This window comes from Triturus cristatus, chromosome 5_1, assembly GCF_964204655.1.
Source record: "Triturus cristatus chromosome 5_1, aTriCri1.1, whole genome shotgun sequence".
NCBI lineage: Eukaryota > Metazoa > Chordata > Amphibia > Caudata > Salamandridae > Triturus > Triturus cristatus.
In genome coordinates this window covers 596,697,382-596,716,737 of record NC_140587.1, presented here as the reverse complement: position 1 = coordinate 596,716,737, position 19,356 = coordinate 596,697,382, and positions in this window count along the sequence as shown.

Below are 19,356 nucleotides of genomic sequence, written 5' to 3'. Positions count from 1 at the left end.
GTGTAAATGGGATAATCTCGCCCTTCCGCCATAAGTCCCCCACCCTCGAGATGCCTATTAGGTCCCATTTTTTTGTGTCCCATAGTGGCGTAGCCTGCATCATAACTCCCTCCCATCCCAGTTCTCTCTGCGTCTCATGCCAAATCTTGATTGTGTGTGTTGTCGGCCCTGTTAGATTCTTTGTTTCATTCCTATTATATAGCTCCCCCATCATACCGTCCGCACCTAGGAGATGTCTGTCCATGCGGTAAGCCGGTTCTTCCTGCGCAGCGTGAAGCCATTGATTTATTACTGCCAGTTGGGATGCCCAATAGTATGTTTTGATATGTGGGAGTGCTATGCCTCCATCGTACCAGCCTTTGACCAGCTTGTGCATAGCGATACGGGTTGCCTTACCATCCCATAATAGCTTAGTCACTTCATTATTAATTGCTATGAAGTATGTCGGAGGGACCGGAAATGGCGTATTCTGTAGGATGTATAAGAATCGGGGGAGCGCCATCATTTTAAAGAGGGCTGCCCTGCCTAACAATGTAAGTGGCAGGGACCGCCAGTGGAGAACGTCTCGACGAAAATGTTCCAGAGGTTTCATGAGATTTTCTGCAATAAAATGTGTATCCTGACATGTTATATAAATACCTAGATATTTAAACCCTACGGTAGCTATCTGTATGTCACAATTGTGCGGGAGTTGCAGGGGAGCACCCGAGAGTATGAAGATATGTGATTTCATCCAATTTATGGTATAGCCGGATACGCGCCCATATGCGGCACAGATATCCATGAGGCAGTTAAGGGAGCGCGCGGGTGAAGCCAGATAAAGCAGCACATCATCGGCATAGAGCGAGATGCGATCCTCCCATCCCATTGCCCACTGGAGCCCACGGATTACCGGGTCTTGTCGCATCCATGCTGCTAGGTGTTTCAGTACGATTGCGAATAATAGCGGCGATAAGGGGCAACCCTGTTGCGTCCCTTTTCCCAACGGGAAGGCAGCTGATATGCGCCCGTTGGCTACCACCTGTGCCATTGGTTTTGTGTATAATAATTCTACCTATAGTATGAATTTGGGTCCGAATCCCAAATGGTGAAGAACCGCGAACAAAAAGGGCAATTCGACCATGTCGAATGCCATTCGTGCGTCCAGAGAGAGAATTATGGTGTCCTCTTCGATAGTGGATCTGCGCACGCAGCCACTGTGGACCCTTCGAAGGTTCAATTCTGTATTACATTGTGGCATAAATCCCGATTGGTCTGGGTGAATCACCATTTCTAAATATGACTGCAATAGTGTTGCGAGCACTTTGGCTAATATCTTTGCTTCTGCGTTGATAAGGGAGATCGATCTGTACGACATGCAGCTGTGTGGTGGCTTGCCCGGCTTGTGTATTGCGACTATTGTTGCCAGGCGCTGATCTCTAGGAAGTTCACCCTTCTCTAAACTATCAGAGTACATGTTAGGTATGTGGGGCACCAGAATAGTAGTCATCTGTTTATAGAATTCCATGGGAATTCCGTTGGGTCCCAGGGCTTTACCTGTATGTATTGCTTGTATTGTCCCTATCAGTTCGTCCTGTGTAAGGTCTGCCTCCAATGTTTGTGCTGCTGCTTGGGTCAGCGTTGGCATTTTTATATCTTTCAAACAGGCTATATTTTCGTCCATTGTGGCAGTGGCTGTAGGTGTATATATATGCTCATAATGGGTCGCCAATTCGTCAATTATGGCTTGCGGATCGCAGGTCGTGATACTTTGTTGTGTGTCTAGCTGAGCTATCCATCTACTGGCTCTTTCCTTTTTGTCCAGCCAGGCCAGGAGTTTGCCTGCCTTGTCACCTTGCTCGTAGACTGTGTGCTGCGTGGCTTTGAGTCTAGATTTTGTCTCCTCCCACACGAAGGTTTTATATTCTTGTTGTGCTAGCTGGAGCCCGTGTGTGGTAGCCTCATTGATATCTGAGGCATGGTCTACTTCTGCCCTCTCTAACTGCCGTTCTAGCGCTTGAATTTGTCGATGTTGTCGTTTCTTGTGATGTGTCACCAATGAGATTGCCAGGCCACGCAAGACCATTTTATATGCTTCCCATAGTGTTGTTGGTGCCGTGACAGAGTGTTCATTTTCAGCTAAATATTGTTTTGTGGTTGTGATTAGGTTTTTCTTAATATCCTTAACCATTAAATAGTGAGGGTATAGTGGAAAAAGCCTGCGTCTACCCGGGATGAATGAAGCACAGGTAATCAGTATTGGTGAATGGTCTGATATACCCCTCGGCAGGTGTGCTATATCTAGTACCCCCTCCATCCCTGCCACCAGCATAAATATATAGTCTATTCTTGACAAACTGTTGTGAGCCCCTGAGTGGAAGGTATATTGACGCTCGTGTGGGTGTCTGGCCCTCCAAACATCTGTTAGCCTAATCGCATTAATGAAATCCTTCAGCTTGGGATTGGAGCTGCTAGAGTCTCTGGGGGGTAGCCTGTCCATGGATGTATCAATGATTGCGTTGAAATCTCCCCCTATAATAAGTTCTCCCTGCGGGAGTGACAGCAAGAATTTGCCTACATCTGGAAGGGTGGAATTATGTAAAGCAGGTGAGAGGTAAACCGATACTAAGTTATAGTGCCTTCCTTCCCATTGGCATGAAACTGCGGCAAACCTACCCTGGTCGTCTGTCCGGGACTTTTTTACTATCAAGGGGCATCGTTTCTGTATTAAGACTCCTACGCCCCTGGATCCCAAGGTGAATTCGGAATGTACCGCCATTTTATAACCCCATCTGTCTAAGGCCTTACAAGTGGAGCCTGTCAAGTTTGATTCCTGTAGCAATGCCACCGCTGGCCACCGTTGGCCCCCTCCTCTTGATATATTGAAGGACCAGACCTCTCTTTATCTTGTCCCCCAACCCATTCACATTCCATGACATCACTGTGAGGTGCTCGGAACTCCTACTATCATCTATAGCTTATGGGTTGCCGGCTGCCATTGGTGTCATTTGTAGTCTTGTTCCTGCTTGCCTTGCTGTATTGCATGGAGGCTTTGTAGGTAGTGTATGCGGTAGTATTAATTTGTATGATTTCTAGTTGTTTGGTATGCAGCTGAACTAATTGAAACAATAACCCCTTTAACTGATCCCTACCCCCCTCCCTCCTCCCTGTGTCCCTGCCCGGCGGATTCCAAATTACCCACCCCAACTGAGCAGAGTGCTTAGTCCCCATAACTTTATACTTGCGTGCCGGGGGAGAGCCATTTGCGACTAGTCTCGATCCCTCCCTTAGCAGTGTGTTATGTCCACGGCTGGATATATAGCATTCAGTAACATCTTCACCATAGTCCAACAGCTTTTGCATTTTCGGCGCATCCCTATGACGCGGTGAAGCCGTTTTCTCAGTCCTGTGTCAGATTCGGCGGTCACAGCTTGTACCTTAAAACAGTCCCAGGGGAGATGATCCTGGTTTCAGTATCTCAGTATTTCAGCATGGAACGCTTAGTCTGAGTCACTTTGTACGTTTTGATTCAGTGTATCATTGGTTGCTCCCTTGCCTGATGAGTCTGATTCTGCTGACCTTTCAACGGGTTGTCTGTGTCTCTGTTCTGATCTCTGGTGCCCCTTGGCTTTGCGCCACCCCTCCAAACAATCTGTAGCCTCCTCCGGTGATGTAAAGAACCAAGTCTTTCCCTCTGCCTCTACTCTCAGTTTTGTGGGGAAGAGCATTGCGTATTTAAGTTCTCTATTCTGGAGCTCTTTCTTCACCTCCAGGAAGTTGTGTCATTGCTTTGTTACTAGCACTGTATAGTCCGGGTATATCGCTACCGTGCTGTTATCTACTTGTATTGGGGGTGCTACGTGTGCTGCCTGCAGGATAGTGTTTCGGTCACGGAAGTTAAAAATCCGGGCTAGTATAGGCCGGGGTGGGGCTCCCGGCTTGGGCCTCCAACCCGGTACCCTGTGAGCGCGTTCCACTGAGAAAAAACTTGATAATCCCAGAGGTTGCAGTTTAGTTTTGACAAGGTCATCCACAAAGAGATCCAGAGCCGGACCGCGCACACTCTCCGGCACCCCCACTAAGCGTATATTATTGCGTCGAGAGCAGCCTTCCTGGTCGTCAAATTTCGCCTCCATTTGTTTGTGGGCTCTTTCCAGAGAACGTACTCATCTTTGTAGCGTCGCTGTGTCTGTTGATAGAGTTGCTGTTGTGGTTTCCACCTCTTTTAGTCTGTCACTGATTTTAGACACGTCCGCACGTAGCAGTGTAATGTCTGTGGAGATCATTCCAATCGACATTTGCATTTGATTTAGCGTGCGCATTATGTCGTGCAAGGTTATTTCTTTAGTTTTTCCAGATTGCGCGCCATCCTCACCTCCCTTGTGAGTCTCTGGTGTCTGAGGTCTGTCCCCATGGTAGGCATATTTTTCCAATTTAATTGTTTGCGTCGCACGTTGGCCTCTGCCTCCCATGGTTGCAGGTCCAGCTGGTAGGTGCAACAGCTAGGCAGCAGGGAAGTCGGTAATCGCCGCTGCCAGACTGCGTGAGTAGCTTCAATGTTTGTGGAGTATCCACAGAAGGGTTAGTAACTGTGTCCGCCGGGATTTGAGTGCAGTGGGGCTATATGTCCCGTTATTTCTCGGCTTGAGTAAGGTTTTTGTGTCCCAGCATGCGCTCACATCCGCCCCAGATGTCTCTATGCCTTCTGTAGGTGTTTGTCATGCCTCTGCGAACTGTCATCAAAGTACCGTCACCCTGGCCACCATGGGTCCGGACACGCTCCTTTATTGAGGCTCGAGTAGGAAAATGGCACAGGCTAGCATTCCATAGTATCAGGTGCATGCATCGCAGTAGTATTTGCATGGATGTAGGCTCTGGGTCACGTAGTAGCCGCAGGGGGCGGCTGCGGGGAGCGAGGTCTATCTGCCGGGCTATCCGCTCACCTTCAGACCCGCATCACTGTTATCTCCAATCTGGGAGCAGCTCCCGCAGTCCATCCCTTGTTGTTCGCACTCCCATCACCTGTTCTTGTGGCCGAGTCCCAGTGCCCTGGAGTGAGTGACCTGATCCTTCGTTCTGTTATTTGTCAGTTGTTCCCTTTTCCGTGGGCGATGGGCTGGCCGCTTCTCGTTGTTGGGTGCCGGGCCGTCGTAGGAGCCTAGGTCCTGTCGGAGCACGGGCCCGTCCTGGGTCTTCGATCTGTCCTTTCTCGGGTGCTTCCATTGGTATTGGGTGTCTAATCTGCGCTTTCCGAGCCCTCCGTGGGCATTTCCGCAGCCGTTACTTTTCCCCCGCAGCTGTGCCTGCGCCCCACGACTGTGTCTGCCTTTACTCACTGCCTCCTCCTCCGTGCGCCGCGTTATCCCACGGGAGTCCCCGGCTGCTGACCTGTGTGTGGGCCCCGGTCTTTTCACTTGGCGCTGTACTTCATCCGGCTGGCGTATCGGTCCCAAATCATCAGCGATGCCAGCTGTGGTCTTTCGGTGGCCAGTCCTCGGTTTGAAAGTTCACCGTGCTGTCAGATTTATGCCAGAATTGTCGGGAGAGACGCTGGTTATCGCGGATCTCTCCTAGGCAGCGGCCATCATTGTGGGCTGCAAGCCACGCCCCCAATGTTTTCATTTGTGATGGAAAGTTTTACAGACAAAAGAGTGGTACACCATGGGGACTTAATTTGCACCAAAATTTGCCGACTTGAACATGGGGTACTGGGAGGCAGAATGTATATGGTCAGAGGAGAACAAAGAAAGGTTGGAGAAGATTGTTCTTTGGGTGCGTTATATCGACAACCTGTTTATAATCTGGGAAGGAGAAGTCAAAGATTTGGAGTGTTTCTTAAAATCCTTGAATTATAATGCGCTCAAATTAAAATGTACATATATCATCAATAAACAGGAAATTGATTACCTGGACGTACAGGTTCACATAGAGGATGGAAAGATCTGCACCACTCTGTTCCGCAAGTCAATCGCCTGTAACATTATCTTGACAGCAAATAGCACACACCCTAAGGCTTTAAAATGGAGCGTACCAAATTACATATTTTACTTTCATGTTGGAGCAGTTGTCAATAAAGACTTCACATATGCAATGTCCAAATATATTCGGAAGGAACATGATGGAGACCCTAACAACTTGCCATTTTTTGGTATCGAACACTTTACTCCTGGAATCAGAGGGGGAGACTGTGAATTGACCATAAGTAAGGCGGAATCGAAATGGATTATTTTGGTTGGAACTGAGACTCCGTGGGGCTTGAATTCCAATGCAAAATGTTATACATTTCTATAAAGTGGTCGTACAAAGGAGAGTCACAACAGTGAATCATTGCTCCAGGGAGATATAAGTTTGTGCCAACCGGATCTCTGATATTCATTCATCATACTTTATAAGTCCTTTAGGGGTGGTCATCAAAATGAAATCTAAAATGAATACATTATATATGTAATATTGATTTAGTAGGGGGCCACCTCCTTTTGCAAGTAGGGACTAATAGAAAGTTTTCTTATTTTTGTGCCATCTCAACTCTCTCACTGTCTCCTTATGTAACTGTTTCCTCTTTCCCCAACTGTCTGCTCAAGGATTTCATCTTTCTTCCTCTCCCCGTCCACATCCTGCACCTCCACTCTAGCAGAACTTTGCATTTTTTTTGCAGGAGTTTGGCACAAATAATCCAGGAATTAGTTGTCAATGCCCATACTTGACAGGTACGATTGTACTTTACATATAAATTATTTGGGCGTTGTTGTTTGTGCCAATCAGTGAGACTTCATGGCACCTCAACCTCTGTAAACAATTTGTCATTTGCACTTGCACTTTATATGAGACAGAGATTATCGAATATTATCTTGAGAAGGATGTTTGAAGGCGCATAGGTTCCATTCTGGAAATAAAATGGCATATGCACCAATACATTACTTTGTGCATAAATGTCATTATAACAGGAATTGTTACTATGCACTACTTGCATATTATTCATTTCAAGAGGGATCATAGTGTGGAAACATTGCAAGTTTGCCCATTACAATGAATTGTGCAGAGAACGGGTTAGCTAATATTTTTAACTTCAAGCACCAGCACTTTATATTTGATAGAATAGATAAACAGTACTAATTTGAATGTTACAAATTGATCTATAAATATAAAGAGAAAATGTGTAACTTCCAACAAGCACACATGCATTTTAGAAATTATAAGGGATATCAGATATATGTAAAGATATATGGTTGCCCAGGTCCTGGTTGATCTTTGTCCCCAGATACACTCCTCCTTCCTTCTTTTTCTTTTCTTTGCCTGTATCCATCGAAAAATGTATTCTACATTGTTATCGTAATTTGAAGACTCCAAAATAGCAATCTGGTAGTGCTTTGCGCAAAGCTATATAATGCTTGTACAGAAATGGAATGATTAACATGTTAATGAGTGCAAGAACACGTTTTAATAGGAATTATTGCCCATACCCTTTTTCTGTATTGCATGCGATTGTATATGTAGTGGTGGGGGACATCTTGCCCTCTAAAAGAGACACTCTACACTTGAACTTTGTCACCCAGTTGAAGGCTGTTGCCAAAACGGGTAGGTCATTTCTCTGTGAGCACACTGCACGTTGCTGAAAAGATTATAAAAAAAGGAAAAAAAAAGGTTATAAATGAAGCGAAAAGTTGGATTTGCTCACCTCTGTCTGTGCCGTCTTCCTGAACTGAGTAATTGTGGACTGTTATGGTTCAAACTTGCCGGTTATGAAGTTGGGAGTCTGTATCATATGTATATTTATATATATATATATATATATATATATATATATATATATATATATATATATATATATATATATATATATATATATATATATATATGTATATATATATATATGTATATATATATATATAATATATATATATATATATATATATATATATATATATATATATATATATATATATATTCACTGAAAAAACCATAGGTTTCAGGGGCGTTATAGTTAGCTGGAGTTGTCACTCGTACAAAACCATAGAAATTCCCCCGTTATAGTTAGTTCAGCTAACTATAACTCGCGCGCCCGCAATGCACTGCTGATGACGTCACATATTACATCACTCATGACATGGTCAGTGACATCACTCATGACATCACTGATGACATCTCAAATGACATCACTGATTACATCACTGATGACATCATCCAGTGAATGTGTGTTTTTCTGAAAATTACATATGTTTTATATATGTACATCTCAAGGTCGATGGAAGAATAAATGGGTATATAAGTGTCTAAATGGATGATTTGTTTTTGAAAAATTGATTTTATAACTGACTGATTAAGTGTATCTTAGTGAATACATGGCTTAGTGAGTAATGTTTAAATATGTAAATATCTGTATCAGTCTCTCACTTTGTGTATAAGTGGCTGCATGGGTTGGTGAGTAGCTACATGAGTGTCTATATAGGTTATTAGTTGGTGTTTTGAGTATCAGTATAAGTGTCTGATGTCTGTATGGTTCGGTGGGGGTATTATGTAGTGCATAGGTGCATGAATGAGTGACTCACTGTTTGTATGTGTTGAAGACAGCATGTGTGCAGGACTGTATGGGTGGATGAGTGTGTGCATGGGTGTGTTAGTGAGTGAATGACTGTCTCAATAGTGTCTCTATGAGTAACTACATATGTTTTAAACTAGTATATGTGACTATTGGTGTATATAAGTGAGTATATGTGAGAGTGAGAGATTGAAAGAGTTCCTGTATGAATAAGTATGTGTTTCTATAAGTGATTGTTAAAAAGACTAAGTATGTGTAAGTTTCTGTAGAAGTAAGTGTGGTGGTGTGTGTATAACTGTATAAGCAGGTAAACGGATGTTTGATTCTTTACTAGCATGAGTGACTATGTGTGTGAGTAACTTTATGGATGAGTGGCGTTGTGTAACAGGATGTATAGGTGTATGAGTACATATGATGAGTGAGTACATGTATGAGTGACTGTATAGGACTGTTGGTGAATGAGTGAATGTGGATGTGGATCTTACAATTACTGAATAGGTTGTTGTAACTGGTATTGGTATGTCCATTGTTTTGAAAATTTTAATTTCTATTTTTGAATGTGTGTATCAAAGGTTATATTAGGGGGAGAGGAGGTCTGCCACTCTATCACAAGGATGATGTCATCAGTGATGTCATCAGTGATGTCATCAGTGATGTCACTGACCATGTCATGAGTGATGTAATATGTGACGTCATCAGCAGTGCATTGCGGGGGCGCGAGTTATAGTTAGCTGAACTAACTATAACGGGGGAATTTCTATGGTTTTGTACGAGTGAAAACTCCAGCTAACTATAACGCCCCTTAAACCTATGGTTTTTTCAGTGAATTTCTAAGGTTTTTTAAATGCTAATTCCTAGCTATAACGTGCCTGAAACCTATGTTTTTTTCTGTGAATTTCAAAGGTTTTTTAAATGCTAATTTCTAGCTATGCCTACAGAGATAGGACATGTGAAGAAAGAAGGAAAAACGCACAGAAAGAATAAAACGAAATGCAGAAAGAAGCAACAGAAGTCCTCAAAGACGAAGAAAAGTGCAGGAAGAAGGATAACGTGCAGAAAAAACAAACAGAAGAGCAGAAACAAGCCTTGTTGCAAAATCATCCTGTACCCTCAACTTTTTCAGACGGATACTGGTGGTAACTGAGTCTGACTAACCAGTCCTAGAGCCAGTGCTATGTTAAAAGACACTCAGAATACAGTGAAAACACCTACATACACTAGGGCATACTATGTGTTGGGGTCCCCCTGTGATTAGCATGACCTCCTCTGTAAGCCCCTAGTATATAATAGGGCAGGGGATTAAAACTACCTCTTAAAATGCACCACAGGGCATGTTTGAACACGTCACCTCATGCCCCGTCCCCTCCCTTCCCCACTGTGTAAACACGACCTGTCGCCGTTTTAAGTTGGGAGATTAAGTCCCCTTGAATCCTGAGGGTCCATAGGGTCCAACTAGACCACTAGGTACCTCCAGTAAGCGCCACAGAGCTGCGTCGCAGAGAGGTGTAAAAAGTGGCACGGCCTGCACCACCTCTCTGCAACGCAGAGCAGTGGTGCTTACTGGAAGCACCTGGTGGGCTAGTTGGACCCCAGGGTCCCTCGGGATTGAAAGGGAATTATTTCCCCAACTTAAAAACGCGCCACAGGGCCTGTGGGCGTTCTGAGTTGAGAGATTAAGTCCCCTTGAATCCTAAGGGTCCCTAGGGTCAAACTAGCCCACTAGGTACCTCCAGTAAGCGCCACAGAGCTGCGTTGCATGGAGGTGTAAAAAGGGGCGTGGCCTCAGAACACCTGTCTGCAACGCAGCTCCCTGGCGCATACTGGAGATACATGTTGGGCTAGTTGGCCCTCAGGGACCCTCAGTATTGAAGGGGAATTAATTCCTCAACTTACAACTGGCCAGGGGGCGCGTTTGCAGAGTGCTGCAAGGAGGGGGCGTGGCCTCCGGTGCGATGCCGGTCTTTTATTTATTTATTTTTAAGAAGGAGGGCTGTGTGGCCCCCTTTCTTTTTCTAATTTATTAGCCCTGGGGACCCCATCCCCCAGGGCCTGCACCCTAATTTTTTTTGTTGAAAAAAATTAATTTGACCCTCCCAAGGCCTTAATCGGCCCCGGGGACCCCAACCCCCAGGTCATGGCCTTTTATTTATTTTTTTATTCTTTAGAAGGGGGGCTGTGTTGCCCCCCTCCTCAGGCCACTTATGGCCCCGGGGACCCCATCCCCCGGGGCCGGCCTTTGTTTTTTATTTTTTTTGTTTTTTTTAAATATATTTATAGAAACACCTAGGACATGCTGGACAAACCGTATGTACCTATCACCATGACGATTTGCGTGATATTCATTAAAAGGCGACTATGCATACAATGAATCCACGTAGAATGTATTCACACCGCTAGTGAAGCTCTGACATGTCTGACACCCTACCGTGCCTAATCCCGGTGCCCCCGCTGTTGGGTACTCTCCAAGTAGACACCCTTGTCGTTTATGTATACAAACATGGGTATCTATTGACGGGCACATTTAATACACATGCACACCAAGCCATTCAAAGGAGATTCTACAAAAATTCGACCAAACTATGCAAGAAACCCCCTCACGGTTAATAAAACACACATCCACCGCCGGATGTGTAATACTTTTTATTTTACTCTCTGGAAAGGAGACAAACCTCACTTGAGAGTCACAGCGTGCTCCTGGCTGAGCCCAATGCTGTGTTACACCCACCAGTGCCCGCCGAGTGCCACACACCTCTGTGTTGTATTCCACCAGCTAGTGCGTATGCTATGAGACTCTCTAGCCCATGTGCACTGTAACACCACCCCGTGAATATGTCATGCCACACTTGCCTTCGCATGGGTTATATTGCCCCATCTAACGTGCCTTCCTCGATGCCTATGTTATAAAGCACAGCGCTATGCCATACATATTACAATCTGGGATCCATATCTTTGTCACAGTGCATATGCAATGTTACACTACCCAGCACATATTTTATATTACAACTTTAGAGACTACTTAGGTTACACAACACTGCCCTGTGCATATTACTCTCCAAGGCGCATATCACATAGCAAGCGCTAGTGCCTGTGCTATCTCGCGCTCTATAATGAATCTGTCATTGCGCACAATGTATTGCATATTATATTTCACGCCCCGGTTCATCTTATATCACACTTTTTGGTGCATAGTTCATTCCATATACTATATCTAGTTTTCATTTTCAATCGTGCTCTCAGGACTATGTTCTATATAACACTGCATCCACCTACCCTTTTCACGGGCATTACATTTTGCGATGGGGGGTGGAGGGTCAGGGGATGTTTCTTCCAAGTGAGCCCGGAGTCACAGTCCCAAACGTCCTCTTCTTCCTGAATAAAAGTGAGATTATGCTGCATACTTGTTCATATTTTAAGTAGTTCGCACAGACACACATTTTAAAAACCATAAAGTTCCTAATACCCACCTTCTATGAACAGTTAGCTTGCTGCCCCATCCACCTCCTCCCTATCCTCTGTTGTCTGAATCCATGGACTAGCCTCCTCCCTCCTGCCATGCATGGTCTGATGTGCGGCCACTGCCCTGCATTTAGCATGATGTACCAGTCCACTCATCCTGCCCTCCATTGCCCAATTCTATGGCCCATCATTGACCTCCTGCTTAGCCTCTGTGCTTTGCTTGCTGTCCCTATTCTCCTTCCTCCTGCCCTCCGATGCCTTTGTGCATGCCCCTGCTCCATCCTTTTTGACCACCATGTTCCATGGACCTGCCACTCCTATCTACTCTGAGTGTTCTGTTGAGCTGCCACTCCCCTACCACCTGCCTAGCATTGTCAGATGACTGTAACCTGTCCCTGCCACCTCCCCCCTGCCTTTCCACATGCCATGCCCCTATCCCCTTCCTCCTGTCCTCCATGGTCCATTTTACTGCCACACCCTTCTGCCCTCCCTGGTCTGTTGTGCTGCAACTGCTCCTCCTGCCTGCCCCGCGCGGTCTGTTGTGAGGCCCCTTCCCCTGAACTCTCTTGTCTGTGCCCAGGTCCTGACCCTCCCTTCTATCCTCCATGGTCCTTTGTGCATGCCCCTGCACCCTCCTTCGTGCCCATCATAGCCATTGTGCTGCCACTAACCCTCCCGCTTGCCATGCATGGTCTTCTGTGCTGCCATGGCCCCTCCCTCCTTCCCTTTGTGGTCAGCTAGCTGCTCCTGACTCTCTCCCACCTTCCCTCCATGGTCTGTGTGTATGCCATCATAGTCTCACTGTTGCTCTCCATGGTGTGTCTTGTTTCTAGTGCCCATCCTGCCTGACCTCCATGGTCATCTTTCTGCTCCTGCCCTTCCCCCTTGCCCCCAGCCCTCTGTTTCCATGTGCAGACCCCTATTCCCTCCCTCCTGGCTTGTCGGTTCCATTGTAATGCCCCTGATCCGTCCCCCCTGCCCTTTATGGTCTGTAATGCTGCAGCTTTCTCTCCTGTCAGTCCATTATGGTCAGCTAGCTACCATTGCCTCTTTCCCCTCTGTTGTCTGTTGTCCATGTGCATGGTCCTGTCCCCTCCCTATTGCTTTCTATGGATTGTTGTGCTGCACTCCCGTCCCGCATGCCCTGTGTGGTGTATTGTGCTGCTGCAAACCCTGATGCCTGCCCTGTAGGGTCAGTTTGGTGCACCTCTCAATGTCCCTCCTGTCCTCTGTTATCCGAGTCCATGTCCCTACCCCAATTCCTCCTGCCTACCATGATCCAATGTACCATACTTGCGAACATTTTGAACTTGGTAAGAGGGAGATTTTGAAATAAAACTGGGGTATTGATTTTCCCCTTTGAGTTACATTGAAAAAGAGAAGATTGTAGACAGGAAACAGATCAAGTAAAGCCCATTTGAGCTTAAAAACGTTGGACGTTTCCTGGCTGAAACGGGTCTGTTGGCATGTATGGTTGTATGACCACTGTCTCTTCCTTTTGGCCACAATGGTCTATTATATTGCCACAGCCTCTCTTGCCAGTCCTGTATTGATGGTTTGTTGCCCCTGCCCCCCTTTCCACTGCCCTCCATAGTCTGTTGTGCTGCCACTGCCCTTCCTGCCTGCCTAGTGTGGTCAAATTGTTGCCTCTGCACTCTCCTACCTGCCTTCAATTTTCAGAGTCCGTGCCCCTGGCCTCTGCCTCTCAACAGTATCCCAATGAACAACTAGATTTCTAACATTCTATATTTATTACAAAAGTGTGGAATTCCTGACGTCATCTTGATGTAATCAAAACTGTAATGCCTAGAGCATTTCCTTTAGAAATTACATATATGAGAGGGTCTTATTTGCATCAAAATTATGGTTAGTGCTCTAAAAAACTAAAATGAGGACATATTTTCTGAGTTTTCAAATAGCGACAAAGAACTTTTAAATTATTTGTAATCTTAGTTTTTTTATCCAGTTGACCACTTGATTAAATGTTGCATCCAAGGGGAGAGGGTGTGGTGTTACTTCCAGAGCTGCAGACTTTGCAACTGGGGAACCAGGTTGGAGTTTCTGCTTCAGCTCAACATTCTGTGATTCTGGTCAAATCACTTAATCTCCCCATGTCTACAACCAAAATGAATTTGATCTTGTGTGATGTAACCAATGTTCATGTAAAGCACTCCAATACCTGACAAGTCTGCACTATAGAAAACTGCAAATACACAAAAAATAAGTGTTTTGCACACTTCTGTCATTGGGCTACATTTGGGCTACATCTGAGTGATATTTGGGCTACATTTGGGCTCTTTTGTCTCTGGTGGCCATTTTAGGAGATTTATTTGTTATGAAGTTTCCTAATTTCCTCATTTACTGCAGTCTCCTCAGTAGGAAATGCTTTCAGTTTTTTACTTTGATTCCATCAAGAAGGTATTCAGATATGTCACACATTTGCCATAAATTCTGAATGTTAGCACTCTAGTTGCTCATTAGATCACTGTAGTAAAGCTACTGCTCACCACGGAAGTCTGCTGCTAGTATTAGAAGTGCATGTTTCAGTCTGCATATCAGAATTTTTTAATGAAATAGAAGAGGATTTGAGAAGTGGAGAAGTGTAGCTCACTGGTTAGAGGAGGCATACCCTGAAGCAGAGATCAGACCTGGGACCTGGGTTTGATTCCCGACGCGGCAGGGTCCAGAGCCCAATCGTCCACGGACTCGATAATTCTCGCTTCGGTGCCCACTCTAAGCACGAGTTCACACTATGCAGCTCTGGGCAACAAGCCTGCTTAATCTCCACAACGGCCCCCCGCGGCGGGATGCCTGGCTTTCACCTTGGGGATGCCCAGTACGGGTTATCTTACAGGGAAAAACCAGGACGGGTTCCCAATGCAAGCGCCAAGATGCCCGTAGGGTGATAGCTGCGCTCTATAAGTACATCAATCAATCAATCAATCAACAAATGATTTATAATGTAACTAAAGTCTTAAAACCTTCTATTAACTGCAATGCTTTTTAATGAGGTGCTATCATGTATATTGGTCCCAAGAAGGCTGCCATCACTTCTTGGATGAAGTACTGACAGCTAATCAGATCTCACGATGAGATGTGTGGTTAGGCTCCGCCCAGATATGTATGTAAATTTACTTTTGATTTTCTCAGCAACTACTGAACAGATTGACACCATATATGCAAATGGCACATGCCTGACCTGAGGACTACCTCTTTGCCAAATTTCAAGTAATTCTGTTCAGCCGTTCGGGCTGTACCTTGGACTAAAGGTCCCTATGGAAAATTGCATGGGGAAAACGCGTTTTGGGACCCCCCTTTTTTCTCAGCCCCCGCTTGACGAATCCCCCCGAGACTTTCAGGGTAGGAGCGGAGCGCCCCACCTATTTTGAAAATTTTGCAAGGATTCGTCAACTGGCGCCAAAGTTATTCCAATAAGAATGTTGCGGATTTCCTAACTATAACTATCTACTGGCGACTGCCAGTAGATAATATATATATATATATATATATATATATATATATATATATATATATATATATATATATATATATATATATATATATATCATGAATGATGTAATATGTGACGTCATCAGCAGTGCATTGCGGGTGTTATAGTTAGCTGAACTAACTGTAACGGGGGAATTTCTATGGTTTTGTACGAGTAAAATGTCCAACTAACTATAACGTCCCTGAAACCTATGATGTTTTCAGTGAATTTCAATGGTTTTTTAAATGCTAATTTATAATTTTAATGGTCACTAAACCTATGCTTTTTTCTGTGATTTTAAATCATCATCCATTCTCAACCTGGTGAAAACTGCCGATATCGCCAGTTTTCCAGCGATAGCTTCCGCTAAAAAAATCACCACAAATGAGAGTGACAACTAACGCTAATGATATGCTGGTTAGGCATTCCCGTGCAAAAATAACTCAAAAACACAACTTCCCGATATTTTCAACGACCAGCTAAATCTGCAATGCGATCCAAAAACAGGCGAAAAGCCACGTTAGCAGTAAGAATTGGTGTAAAGCAGGACGACTACCTACAGTATGAAAGGGAGCCCAGCCCAGAGCCACATCTGAAGACCAACACATGTAATAGAGCTACTGATCATACAGCTCCACACCCAAGAAGGCCACAACACCCACCACCACCACCCCCAAGACCTCACCCAATTTTCATTGGTCCTGATGAAATGCCATAGATCGTTACGACAATAGTGGCGTGAAACATGTCGACCTGATAGTTACCTGGGCACATTACGCCTACAGGGTAACTGATTAACCTACGGATTTTTTAGTCTGCCAAGGGTACCACTTTATTAAAGCACCCCTTGGTAACTCTTAGGCAGGTTTTACATTCGGCACGCACTTATTCATCCTCCACAAAGGACTCACCACACACACCCGCACGCATCATACAGCAGTTCTCAAACTATTTCCGATAAAGTGACCCTTCGGGGGACCCGAAGGGCATTGTAGCACCAGCCCGACGAGGAGCAACTGCCCAATGATGAAGCATGACATCCCTTGGGGTGTGTGAGGGCAACAAGAGATGATACTTGTTCTCCCCCATCTAAGTCCTAGACCTAAGTCACCTTCCCTTTTCTTCCTTTTGCTTCGAACGGTGGATTTAACCCAGATCTTTTGACTGGGGGAGAATGTTTGCATTGTCAGCATTCCGTCCATCATTTGTTTGCTGCAATACTTTTCGCCCTAAGTGGGATGGGTCTGCCCAGACGTGGGTGCCTTACTCACTGTGCCACTGGATTCAAGCTAGCCTGGCTGAAGAAGGGTGACATACCCTGAAACCGGTCCCAGGATGCTTGTTTCGGGTCCAGGGAGGACCTGACCCGGCAGTACGGTCTGGACTGTTCCCATGAGGCACAGGGTCGAGACTGATTTGCATATGGCTGGGTGCAATATGGGGTGGCGTAGTGGGCAAAAGAACAGTGGATTTAACCCAGATCTTTTGATTGGGGGAGAATGTTTGCATTGTCAGCATTCAGTCCATCATTTGTTTGCTGCAACACTTTTCGCCCTAAGTGGGATGGGTCTGCCCAGACGTGGGTGCCTTACTCACCATGCCACTGGATTCAAGCTAGCCTGGCTGAAGAAGGGTGACATACCCTGAAACCGGTCCCAGGATGCTTGTTTCTGGTCCAGGGAGGACCTGGCCTGGCAGTACAGTCTGGACTGTTCCCATGAGGCACAGGGTCGAGACTGATTTGCATAAGGCTGTGTCCAACCTGGGGTGGCGTAGTGAGCAAAAGAACGGTGGATTTAACCCAGATCTTTTGACTGGGGGAGAATGTTTGCATTGTCAGCATTCCATCCATTATTTGTTTGCTGCAACACGATGATGAAGCATGACATCCCTCGGGGTGTGTGAGTGCAATAAGAGACGATAGTTGTTCTCCCCCATCTAAGTCCTAGACCTAGGTCACCTTTCCTTTTCTTCCTTTTGCTTCTTCCTCTCTTTACATATAGTGAGGAAGTGACTTTCTGCACTACTCTCCCTGGAACAGAACAGAACAGAATTGTACTCTATGTCCTCGGATTTTGTCAAGAGGAAGTGACAAAAAGCATTCCTCGTTGTCTGTGCTGACTACTGCCTTCGATCTACATTGCGGACAGCAGGGCTCACAATTCAGATCAAGTTGCGATTGCAGATGACGCTGTACAGTAGGCAACAGACATTGCTACCAGTGCTGCCCTCCCGGTCCAAGCATCATCGCTAGCTGTGCACACGCAGAATGCTTCTGATGCCCCTACCTCAGTGCACCACAACTCATGGACCCTTTATGATAGAATCTTTTGTGTATGATTTCAGATCTGCTGCCCCTACCTCAGTGTACCACAAGTCATGAACCCTTTACGATAGAATCTTTTGTGTATTATTTCACATTTGGTGCCCCTACCTTAGTGCAGCACAAGTCACGGACCCTTTACGATTGAATCTCTTTGTGTGACCCGATGATTACTGTTGTACTTGTTGCCATCAACAACCATTCCCTGAGGGCTGGCTTACACTCACGCCACATGCATCCAGCACAGACGTCACTGGACATGTGACCCTGGTAATAAAAAGAGGCAGAGTGCACGTGCCCATACCCAGTTCCACTATCTATCTAACTGTGTTTGTGTGTTCATTATGTAAGCATGATGCTGCCCCTGGGCCCTACCACATTAGATTCTGCTGTGGACAGCGCTCGCAACCATATTACCTCTGGCATTGGGGAAAACTTCGGTTATGTAACTTTGTCTCGATCATTGTATAAGTACATAAGTAGAGACTGGATCATTAGAGTACTGCAAGGAGAGTGTATAGTGAATTTATAAGTGCTTCGGAATTGGCTGAGTTGTTGGATAAGTACATATGTTGGCGGAGCCTAACCCCCGAGCACGAGCGTGGCCCTAATTGGCTGCCCTCCATGTGCGAAAAACAGAAATTTGGGATTTGCATGGATCTGTATTGCTACAGCTGCAAAACTCCACTGAATGTGCAATAAACATTCATATCCACACAGATATGTCATGTGCACGATCCTTCATGTGTGGAAGTGTGGATGAATATAGGGTCAGTGATTCCCCCTACCTTCCATGTTGGCCATGTTTTGGGACTTGGGTCACAGGGTGACACATTGGCGATTGCAGCCCGGGTTGCGGCAGCACTACAACAGTTACGCCCCCATCAGTTGGTCCCTCATACAGTCCAGGACGGAACCACGCCCAGATCTCTGGAGTCATTGTTCACAGCCTCACGCAGGACTGGCATATGCCAGGCCAGCTCACTTCGCTTACGCATACAGGGAGGGACAACTACGATACATGGCCCAGATTTTTATGATAGTGATCTGCTGCGCACAGGTCTAGTTATCAGTATGCCACAGCCACTCCCTGATGGCTGGTTTACACCCACACCACACCCATCAAGCACAGGCGTCACAGGACACGTGACCCTGCCAATAAAAAGGACTTGGCACACGTGCTCCACGCCATTTCCATTTCAGAATTTTGTAATTTTTTTTTTATTGAGAGTTCATACAAGTTACAAATCCATAGAATTGTCAAATAGAGTACATATTATAAACAGTTCAAAGAAACATTACATTACATTGTCAATAGATGATATATAAAGAAAACTGCGACACTATGCATCAGGGATAAATACCATATAAAGTGCAGGTGCTAAGTTTTTTAAATTAAACATATCTAATCCAGATTTTTAAACTTTTTCACAGCTGTAAAGTTATCGGATAAAGTGCATTGTGCTCACAACTCCCTGTTGCAGAGAATAGAAATCATTTAAAGTGCAGGTGCTGAACACTTAGGTATAACTCTAACCTAACAATTTTAACTGTGTTCCCCCTAGAATAAAT